The sequence below is a fragment of the Patagioenas fasciata genome, chromosome 10, assembly GCF_037038585.1.
Source record: "Patagioenas fasciata isolate bPatFas1 chromosome 10, bPatFas1.hap1, whole genome shotgun sequence".
Taxonomy (NCBI): domain Eukaryota; kingdom Metazoa; phylum Chordata; class Aves; order Columbiformes; family Columbidae; genus Patagioenas; species Patagioenas fasciata.
Genome location: NC_092529.1, coordinates 5,907,846 through 5,918,746, shown reverse-complemented (window position 1 = coordinate 5,918,746; position 10,901 = coordinate 5,907,846). Strand labels below are relative to the sequence as shown.

General features: G+C 47.0%; 1 long non-coding RNA gene across 1 annotated transcript; it reads right to left on the bottom strand.

Moving 5' to 3' along the window:
* Positions 1-1,453: 1,453 nt before the first annotated feature.
* On the bottom strand, positions 1,454-10,897 carry LOC139828763 (uncharacterized). Its single transcript, XR_011740691.1, has 3 exons — positions 10,296-10,897; positions 9,927-10,082; positions 1,454-3,820 (listed from the first exon to the last, which is right to left on the bottom strand). It is a non-coding gene; the product is annotated as an uncharacterized lncRNA (long non-coding RNA).
* Positions 10,898-10,901: the final 4 nt, after the last annotated feature.

Below are 10,901 nucleotides of genomic sequence, written 5' to 3'. Positions count from 1 at the left end.
GTCACGGTGAAAATCATCAAAACCTAAAGCAGGAAACGTTCTCCACAAGCCCAATAGCAGTGTGAGGGGAGCAGAGGAGGGACCGTGGACCTGCACACGTGTGCTCGGTGCAGGAGGCGCTTCCCACCTTGACCTGGGCACCTGCTCATTTCCACAGCCAAAATACGTAGCCAGGAGGTAACTAACGTTCCACAAAATTGTTAATATTGAGACCTAAGCTCTGGAAAAGATATCAAACTTTTTTTTTTTCTGATCCTACAGCTGTGTCTCTCTAAACACTGCTGCCAAATTAGGTCCAAAGGTAATTTTGTTTTGCTCCTCAGCGACCTCCAGTAAATCCCTTGGCCCTCAAGGAGAGCTGGAAAAGGCCGAAGTGGCTGGTCAGGACCTTGCATGGTAGGAGACTTCGCCATCTCCAGGCATGAGAAGTGCTAAATGCACAAAACACAAACACGGTGAGCGGCAGGTTTGTGGCAGGGTGGGGGACGTGCCGAGCCGTGTCCCGCCATGGGCACAGCCCAGCCCATGTCACCCGCCGCTCTCAGCCCCCCAGCACGGCCGGGCTCCGCACAAACCACAGGGACACACTGACACCAAACGTGGGTTTTGCACAGGCTTTCCACGTGCCCTGCAATGCACGGATGTGTGTCAACTAGAGCAAATCTTATATAAGCATTTTGCATAGACTAGCAACATGTGATCTAGGATCATTTTCCATTTATATATGTATGAAAGGACATGATATGCTAAACCCCTTGAAATCCTTGTATTTGTAATGCACAGCATAAATAAGTTTTTTCATTTTTTAATAACTGTTTAGAATGATAGCAGTGCTATATAGAAAACTCCATTTGCAAGTCCCATCTCTATGCCCTTAAGCGCACTACACTCAAAATCATCAGTTTGAACAAGGACGGCAACAGCTGCAAGTCTCAGAAAACACCATGGAAAGCAAAGTTCAGATCCGGAATACAAAAAACAAAATACATACGCAGCTTAGAATGCAGGACCAGATCTGAAAAAATCATCTTGCACATGTGGAATTGTACTTGTGTCATCAGAGCCGCAAGCAGACGATTCGTTTGTGTGCATTTCTGCCCATGCCAGGCACAGCCCCGGGGATGTGGAGCTGGGGCTGGTGGCTCTGGTGGGAGCGGGCACTGCGGCCTGGGGCTTCTCAGCAGAGAATCACAGAGTCATAGAATTTCAGGGATCAGAAGAGACCTGGAAAGCTCATCCAGTGCAATCCCCCCGCCGGAGCAGGAACACCCAGATGAGGTTACACAGGAAGGTGTCCAGGCGGGTTTGAATGTCTGCAGAGAAGGAGACTCCACAACCTCCCTGGGCAGCCTGGGCCAGGCTCTGCCACCCTCACCAGGAAGAAGTTTCTTCTCACCTTTTAGTGGAACCTCCTGTGTTCCAGTTTGCACCCATTGCCCCTCGTCCTATCACTGGTTGTCACTGAGAAGAGCCTGGCTCCATCCTCCTGCCACTCACCCTTTCCATATTGATCCCCATGAATGAGTCACCCCTCAGTCTCCTCCAAGCTCCAGAGCCCCAGCTCCCTCAGCCTTTCCTCACACGGGAGATGCTCCACTCCCTTCAGCATCTTGGTGGCTGCGGTGGACTCTCTCCAGCAGTTCCCTGTCCTTCTGGAACTGAGGGGCCAGAACTGGACACAATATTCCAGATGTGGTCTCACCAGGGCAGGGTAGAGGGGCAGGAGAACCTCTGTTGACCTAGAGAGACTAGAACAAAGCAGTAGCAACCATTTCCCAATAGTTCTCTTGCATGGATTATAACTGAATTTTTCCACCTTGAGAGTTTAGATGAGGGGTTTTTTTTTTGCTTATCCCCCACACCCTTTTTAATGCAATATTCTATAGTTGCACTGTGATTTATTTTTTTGAGTAGAATTGGCTCCACCTCTCCTGCCTTTGCCCTCCCAGCCGAGGGCACCCACATCCCCCGTGGGTTCATGTTGGGGAGCAGGGGACGGGGACACTGCAAAGGCAAAGAGTGCCCAGTGAAGGCTCTTGCCCCAGCACACACCATCTGCCATGGGATGCAAAAAACAAACGTGGTTTTGAAGTTCAGCCATCCCTCAAACACAGATGTATCTGTAAATTCAGCCCTCTAATCACAAACAGCAAGGACAAGAGAAATCAATCCATCCAGCCCACTGTGGGCAAGTAACCAGCTGTGGGCACTACCCCACATTTGATAAGCTCTTATTGACGTCCAGGTTTCTGTTTGGAGAGTTCAGCCTCCTCCTCAAATAAAAACCATAATCAGAAGAGGTCAATGTACCCAAGGGTCCAGCTCATCCCATGGTCTCTGGTGGGCACCGAGCCCTCTGTGTCCCTCAGCTCTCCTCTCCCTAGGCACACACCAGGGGGATCTGCAACTTTGCCATAACTTCACATTATGCTCTGAATTTGTGCAATGTTTCTATCCGTTTCTCAGACTCCCTTGCAAATATTAGCAAGTTCAGAGCCAAAACGGTGATTTTCCAGACGAGGTTGGCAGAGCTCACTGAGATGTTAGAGATAAGATCCAAATAAAAATGACTCCTGAGGTAGCTCAAATGGGAGACTGAGGGCAATGTTAAAGCAAAGCCCCTCCATCCTCCCTGTGAGAACATTTATCACTAAAAAAAGCAAGTTTTTTTCTGAAATAATTTGGGAAAATCATGGTCATGGAGCCATTCTGCCAATGGTGGGGCTCTCCAGACAACATCCGTGTGGGGAGGTGCCTGCTCGAGCAGCCAGCTGGCTGCTGCCCGCGTGGAGACAGGAAAACCTGTGGAGTCAGCTTGTTCTGCAGCATGGAAAAGCCAAGATTTGGCTTCAGGAGGTGGGTGAGCTGTGCTGAGTTCGAGTTTCACCAGGGCTGGATATTCTTCCAGTCACAAGATGCACAGGGCCATCGAGCAGAGGGTCACTGGGATTGTCCCATCAGTGCTGGCTTCAGAGCTGATGGAGAGACAGTCGTCACCGGGAGCTGCACCAGAGAGATGTTCACACGTTGTAACACCCTCTTCTCTTCATCGGGGTGTTTCTGCTGCCCCCATCCTTTTGCAAAAGCAGTTGAGGGAATTCAAAGCCTCTGAATGCACAGAGTGCTCTCAGCGTCTGTCTGGAGGCGGATCATTCCTCTTCGGTTCAGGTGAAAACAAAGAAAATGTAAATAATATTTACATCCTGTAACGGCTCCTTCAATGCTTACACAGACCAGGGCAGCAAATGGAGACTTTGCGAAAAGCAGCAATCACATCAAAGCTGTATTGGGAAAGCAGAAGGTAGACGAGTACAGGCAAAAGCAGAGAATGTATATGATGTAAAATTATTGTATTGTTTAATTGATGTACTGCAGGATATTGTTCTAATGGTGTGGGGAAAAAAGAAATAATGATTAGTTAACTCATTATTAATGTTCATTTTCTTTTCCAGGATTGCCAGCGGGTTGAATTAATTATTAAGCACGACAGTTGGGCTTTAATATATCAGCTATAGATTCCAGTCACAGCAGTCTAGTTCAATAATTGGGTTTCTTTCTGCTTCATTTTGACTAATAGCATACTTACAGCAATTATTAAAATTCATCATAGCACAAAAACAGGCCATTTGAACCTCAGCAAAACTGACCTCTGCTCATTGTTTGGCAATGAATTCAAAACAGCTCCTCAGAAAAACATCGAGCAGCTTCTCTGATGACTTCTCGATAGTCACAACATGACCACGGACATTCGGTGACAGTGCTTCAGGTGAGGTGAGGCAGCACCAGTACATTTAGACTGCACAGCAAAATGAACTTCCCTCTGAAACACAAATTCATACGTGACTATTTAGCTACAGGTCATTCAGCCGAGCCGTGGAAGATCGTTTGTGAAAAGGTGGGTGTTTCAACACTGTATCGTCAGACTTGACCATCTCCCTTCAAATGGCTGTAGGTGCCACGTGGATGCAGCTTCTGCCACGAGGAACTTGGGATGTTTGTTCCTGACCGTGCAGACTACAGAGAAGTTTAACTTCCCACACGAGCACAGCTCTGCATGAGCACCATAAACTTCAGACCTATGGGTACGGAGGCACCCACAGAAACCCTGTACGTCCCAACCATGCCAGAGAGAGCTGGGGCTTCCACCAGGACTGACAGACAAGACGTGGAGTGGTAAAAGATAAAATTAATCATAAAAATATAGAATGAAAATAGAGAAAATGACAAAAGTTTGGTGTTTATAGCCACTAGAGAAAGGATCAAAGACAGCAAAGCTGCACACTCACCATCTCAACCCAGAAGCCCACCAAATGGATGGGGCCCAGGCTCTGAACAACCACATGGTGTGGTGCATCGAAACCATTATAGTCTTGGAATCTGTTCACAAGTGAAAATAAGGAGAGAATAACCAAGTACCCGGTCACACAGAGACCAGTGAATGCCTTGCTACGACAGCCGGCTGCAATAAACGGCTGCTTAAACACAACCCACACAAACCATCACAAGCTCCTCTTGTGCATGGAGCTTGGGCTCCACACAGGTGGCAGCCCTGGCAACCAGTCCAGCAGCTGCTGCTGCTGCTGCTGCTGGGACTGGGGAAGGGCCGTGGCCCAGCCATGGGCAGACACGTCACTGCTGACATGAGGAGGGGACATTTCTGCAAGAGTCATTGGTGCCACCATCGTCCAAGAGAAGGAGTAGGGAAAAAGTTTCTATTTGCGCCTTGAAGCTGAAAAGGGATAGTTTGAGTCTGAACTGCACATTTTTTTCTCCTAAATTATCTAAAAGCAGAAGACTCGATAATTAAGCAACTGTCAGGCTAATATTTGAGGAAAAACTAAAGACTGGAAAGATACTGAAGGCTCACTGCACAAGGTCATTCAGTGACACGCTACTTGAGAGCTGAAGATAAACCAGGTCACAAACCACCTCATCCTCCAGCCGGTATTTAAGTCAGCAGGAAAAGATTCTGGAAATGAGAAAACACCATTTGCTTAGAAGTTCTGCTCCAAATCCAAACTCCTTTGGCAAAGGAACACCAAGTTTTCCCACACTGTGCTTTATCATTTCATGATACTGCTCAACGCCTTGTTTTGTGTGCCCAGCTGTCATTGGTTCCCCAGTCCCATCTTCATCACTGGTTTAGTGTGAGTTGGTTCAGAGTTAAGACAATGAGTCTCTGCTATGTGTGTAATGAAAGGGGTTAAATAAATTTCTCCATTTCAATCTTCTAGACCATTCATTCCACCACAATAACCAGCGTTTGGGAAAACAGCAGAAAAGCAGTTCAGCTACACAGTAAGCGGCAGATATCGCTTTGGCATTTGCAATAATGGCAGCGACTGAGCTCAAACACAGCTTTAGCAAACTCAGAGCGGCTCCACCAGCCCCAAAGTCCTCTGCGTCACAAGAACCCTCTGCAAATTTCTGTTTAAAGAAAAAAAGTTTTTCGAATTAAAAAAAAAAAACCCACAAAGTAATAAATTATTGATTAATCTACTCAGGAAATTTCATACCTTACCATTCTAATTAACAGCAGCAATTACAAAATAATAAATGGGATTTGTAGAGTAGTCCCATCTCGGCTAACTAATATGTAACTTTTAAATTAAGTTTACAGGTGCTCCTTGTCTTTAATATTAGAACATGAAAGAACTGAAACTGTTATACCCAAGGCCAAAATACTGCTGGTATTGGCCATTTCCCACCCAGTTGTGTCACGGGTCTGGTTTTCACCAGCTCCCAAGAACATCAGGGAAGAAACAGAGCATTGAGACCCACAGGGGTTTTAAATAACAGGTATTTTGTTCATGTTTCCAATCTGGGCTCCGTTTCCTCTTCTCACCCTCTAGACTACACATGTGAACTCTCTACAAGTGACCATTTACTCTCCCCCTTCCACAACATCCAGTTAATCTAGAGACACCAGTCCCTCCAGGAATATCATTTCAGTCCCCCAAATGCCCAAGGTTTTCATTTCTTTGGGCACATTTTTAGATAAATTAGATGCTTGTTCCATATGTGTCACTCTACTGGACATAGTACCTGTTCACATCTGGTTTTGTGGATGAACAATCTGTGCAGCACAGAGATACTCTGCAGGAATAAGCTAAGATATAATTGAAGCTGCTGTTTTGCTCATATTGGTGTTTGGGTCAGGGCTTCTTAATCGGTCATTTCTGAACATTAAGTAACTAAAAAAATACTGATATACAGGCAGCCTTCTCACAGAGTAGTGATATGTGCAATAGAAACACAGTGTTTCTAAAAAGGCATATTGGTTCTATTCTAGGACAATTTCTGAATTGTAAAACAAAGGCATTTTTTCAGCTTTAAAATAGGCCCTCATCTTTACAGATTCTGCCATGCAAAGGGGTTGCTGAACACCACCTATACATGAATTAGTGACCAATTAGCCAAAAACTCTCTTTCTTGTCACCAACCTGTCTTTAGCTATGACTCTGCACATTCAGAAATTACATGATAATGGGAGATTTTATCCTTTTAATAGCAACAATGCAAGAGTGTAGCAGACAGAGTTTTACATTTTAATTAAAATCTGGTCCCCAGAGATGCTCCAGAGTTCCCTGACTGTTCAGAGGAACCACAGAATCATTTTGGTTGGAAAAGATTCTCAGGATCATCGAGTCCAACCGTTAACCCACCCCTGGCACTAACCCATGTCCCTGAGAACCTCATCTAAATGCCTTTTAAACCCCTCCAGGGATGGTGACTCCAGCACTGCCCTGGGCAGCCTGTTCCAATGCTCAACAGTCCTTTGGGGAAGAAATTGTTCCCCAGATCCAACCTCAACCTCCCCTGGTGCAACTTGAGGCCGTTTCCTCTGCTCCTGGCGCTTGTTCCTGGGGAGCAGAGCCTGGATCCCCCTGTCTCCAAGCTCCTTTCAGGCAGTTCAGAGATCAGAAGGTGTCCCCTCAGCTCCTGTTCTCCAGGGCTAAGGAGAAAGAAAACCTGCCCATTTTCAGGGCTCCCGTCCTCTCTGTGGGATGCTCCCACCGGTTTGTGCAGCACAGATTGCAGCGATTGCTGCCGCCTATTCCAACACGTGTTGCCATCCCTTTTGCAGGTCCCAGGTGTGCTGTGTGACAAACCCTCTGTCACAGCAGCTGCCACCAGCACCCTGCAGCCACCCCGGCCCAGCCGGAGGGTCCCAGCCAGACACCGCCAGCTCTGCCATGCTGGGCATGTCGCCTCCTCTATACACACCTCATAAAAGCTTTATAAACCACCAGCATTATAGCTGTTATTTGCATTACTTTAAAGTTACGTCACTGCTTCCATAGTAAAATTATTTCAGCAGGTTGTAAGTCAGGTGTAAAAACTCTCTTCGGGCCAAAACTTGGCACAAGCATGCATGCAAACACACACACACACAGCCGGATTTCTGGGAAGAGATTTTGCATTACTCCCAAATCCTGCGCAGAAGCAGAGGGTTTTCTGAGGGGAATTTTCATGGGGAGAAGCCACTTAGCTCCTGCGGGCAGTGGGGAAGGCTGGAGGTGGGATGGAGACGCAGCTGCCCTTCTCGGTCCCCTCCTTCCCACCTCAAGGGTCTGCAAAAAATGGGGGAAACACAACTTGTCTGTCTGACACCAAGGTCCCGCAGGTGAAGGATGCGTGTTCTCCAAGCTCAGTCTAAAACTCTGAAGGTACAGGGACACCTCAGGCTCCTCTGCAGATACTGCAGCCCTCCTTTAAACGAGGATTTATTGGAAGCCCACAGAGACTTCAACAACCCTTGAAACAAGTTTTGCTTCAGATTAGTTCAGATGCACCTGAAAGTTACTGCAAAGTGCAGATAAATGCCTTTGCATGATCAGGACTTGACTTGGCCACTACCACCATAGTGCAAACCCCAGCACTGACAGCAATCCCTCCCGCCCGGCCCTGCGAGCTCCGTGCTGCCACTGGAAGAACAAACCATAGAACTGTTTTGGTTGGAAAAGACCTTTAAGATCACAGAGTCCATCCTTTAACCCAATACCGCCAAGTCCACCTCTAAACCATGTCCCTAAGCACACATCTACACAACTGGAAGCCACATCCATGGTGCTTGCCCCTTATCCAGGACATTTGGTGGGATTGGGGGAGGAGCTTGAAGAAGCACAAAGGAAAAAGGAGCCTCTCATTGATCTGGAAACTCCACTCAGCCCCTTGTTCCAGAGCCAGAGCCTCCTGCCACACATGGACAGTTGCTGCAGCATCCTTCAGACCATTCGCAGCTGAAGGGGTTCAGTACACTTGACCTTTTGTAATGCAACTATAAGTACATTTTCTTCACAGCCTACAAGTCTATTATAAAAAGTAGACGAAACTCGAAGCAGTCACTCGTTGTGACATTTTGTTCCCCTAATAACACAATCCTCCACCTTTGTGCAAGTTTTCCTGTAGTTTGCTGGGTCAAAAATCCCTGTCTAGCCCATGGGGGATGAGTCATTTCCTCATGTGCTTCCACTGCTGCTGCAACCGCAGCCCTCCTAGAGTCTAGATGATGAACATATAGAAAGAAGAACCATACAGAAAGAGCTATAATAATGTATTACCATATTATCTGGTAATAAAAAAGGAAACATGGTTGACAATAAGGGTATTCTTATCCAACCTCATGCAACCATATTTGGTGATATTAGTGGTCTGAGCATTACTATCTATCGTCCCAACTAGAAATTATCTGACTTTCTGGTTACACACATCATTTGAAACACATCACAGCTACATCTTTTCACGGTCCACGCACACAGCGCTGGGATCTCGGTGACTGTTTCCAGAGCAGACCCTGAGCACAGCGGTTTGCTCCGGGCACAGGGTGATCCCAACCTAAAAGCTTCTGAAGGATATATTATTAAGAGTATCATTACAGCAGGAACTCTGATGGTTATCATGAGATAATCATCAGACATCTGTCTTTATAAGACACAGGGCATAGTCTGGTGCTTTCTGTTCCCGAGTGACATGATCTCATAACCACACGCCCCTGGAGCTGCACCGTGGCTGCTGTTAACACAGCACTTTATGGCTAGGGAAATGTGCATTTCTGTGCTGGAAGAACACAAATTTGGCAGCTTATAGCTGTAGTTTACGCAAAGCTGTTTGTTTCTTGTAAACAGATTTATTTTCCTTAGTGGTAGGGACCCAGGAGACCCACCATATAGCAGCGCAACAGAGAGCATCTTCTTGCGGAGCAGCAGTGGGGGAAGGATGGATTTTTCCGGCCCAGGCAGAGTGCTCCCACGATGATTGTTTCAATGAAGAGGGGCAACGAATATGCAAGGCTAGATAGGGTCAGAAAAATCTGCTGCATGAATGAACTCCCTTACTGTTTGCGTTGCAGAGGTTTGCAGGCATCCTGCTGTGGGGCTGGGCTCCTGCTGGGCTAATCCTTCCTTCCAAACGGGGCTGCTGCCTTGTTGCTTGTTCCCTGGGTCTGTTTGTAACTATCCAGTCATTCCTCACAAGCTACAGCTCTAGCCCAATCCTCTGCCTTTTCAGTAGCAGCAAGATTAAAACGGTCCTTACCCCCCTGGCTCCAAGCTCTTTCAGGCAGTTCAGAGATCAGAAGGTCTCCCCTCAGCTCCTGTTCTCCAGCTGAACCCCCAGGTCCCTCAGCCGCTCCCATCACACTTGTGCTCCAGCCCCTCACCAGCTCCGTTCCCTTCTCTCAACTCGCTCCAGCACCTCAAGGCCTTTCTTGGCATGAGGGGCCCAAAACTGTCCCCAGGATTCAAGGTGGGGCCTCCCCAGTGTCAAGTACAGTGGCACAATCTCTTCACTGGTCCTGCTGGCCACACTATTCCTGATACAAGCCAGGATGCTGGTGGCCTTTTTGGCCACCTGGGCACACCGCTGGCTTGTATTATTACTTATATTATTTATTATATTATTATATTTATTATTATAATCATCACCTGGGGAGATAGCAGCCTGTCCAGAGTCTGCAGCCACTTCCAGTGTTTCCTGCACCTGATGCACTTGGCTACACATGTCGTGAGCATTTGATGAACGGGGCTGTGGAATGTGGGGAGAGGAAGCCCTTCTGACACAATGGAGGAATTTACGGAGATCTGTAAGGAAAAGGGAAATTGAAGAGTGATTTGCCTTTTAGGGACAAAAAACAGAAAAAAAGCTCTGCAGTGAATGCACTGATTTTGTATCACAAGGTCCAAATATTTCAAGTAACATCAAATTATTTATTGTAATTGTAATTATTTAGAATGAGCAAGAGGAGAAAGAGATAGAAACATGCAAAAATGTCTTGGGAAATATTATGCACCCACCTTACTCTGCCCGTGCGCTGGACGGCTTGGAGGAGCCCAGCCCAAATCTCTTTGCACCCCGCAGCTATCGAGGATGCGCTGATGAGCAGTGGCACGAAGGTTAATTAGCTGAGTTCAGTCCTGAGGGGAGGAAAACCATCAGCAGCAGGGAAGGGCAGAGAGACTCGGATTAAAAACCGCAGAAAACACACTTGTGTGCTGGAGCTGAACATGAAGTTCGTTAACAGCACTGCCCCCTTCACCGTGTAAAGCATTAAATGCCACTTACTTACATTTACAAAGCCAGGTTTATGTTATCGCAGGGTCATTTCATTTCTTTCAGAGGGACCGACAAATCTGTTTGACACGTTTTTAAAGGATTGTCTAGGATGCTCAGCACCCTGGGTGGCCGCTCTTACTACATCAGGAAAAACCAGAAAACAAACAAAATATGCCCGGCAGCTCGGCGTGGGGAGTCGTGCTAAAAGAGAGAGCCCGTTCCAGACGCCGGTGGCACACGCGGTATCGATTTTCATCTGGGAAAGCCGCTGTGAATTCATCACGCAACTTCTGCAGCTGAAATAATACGCCGACCCGTGTGAACCAAATCTTCACAGTGGGCACATT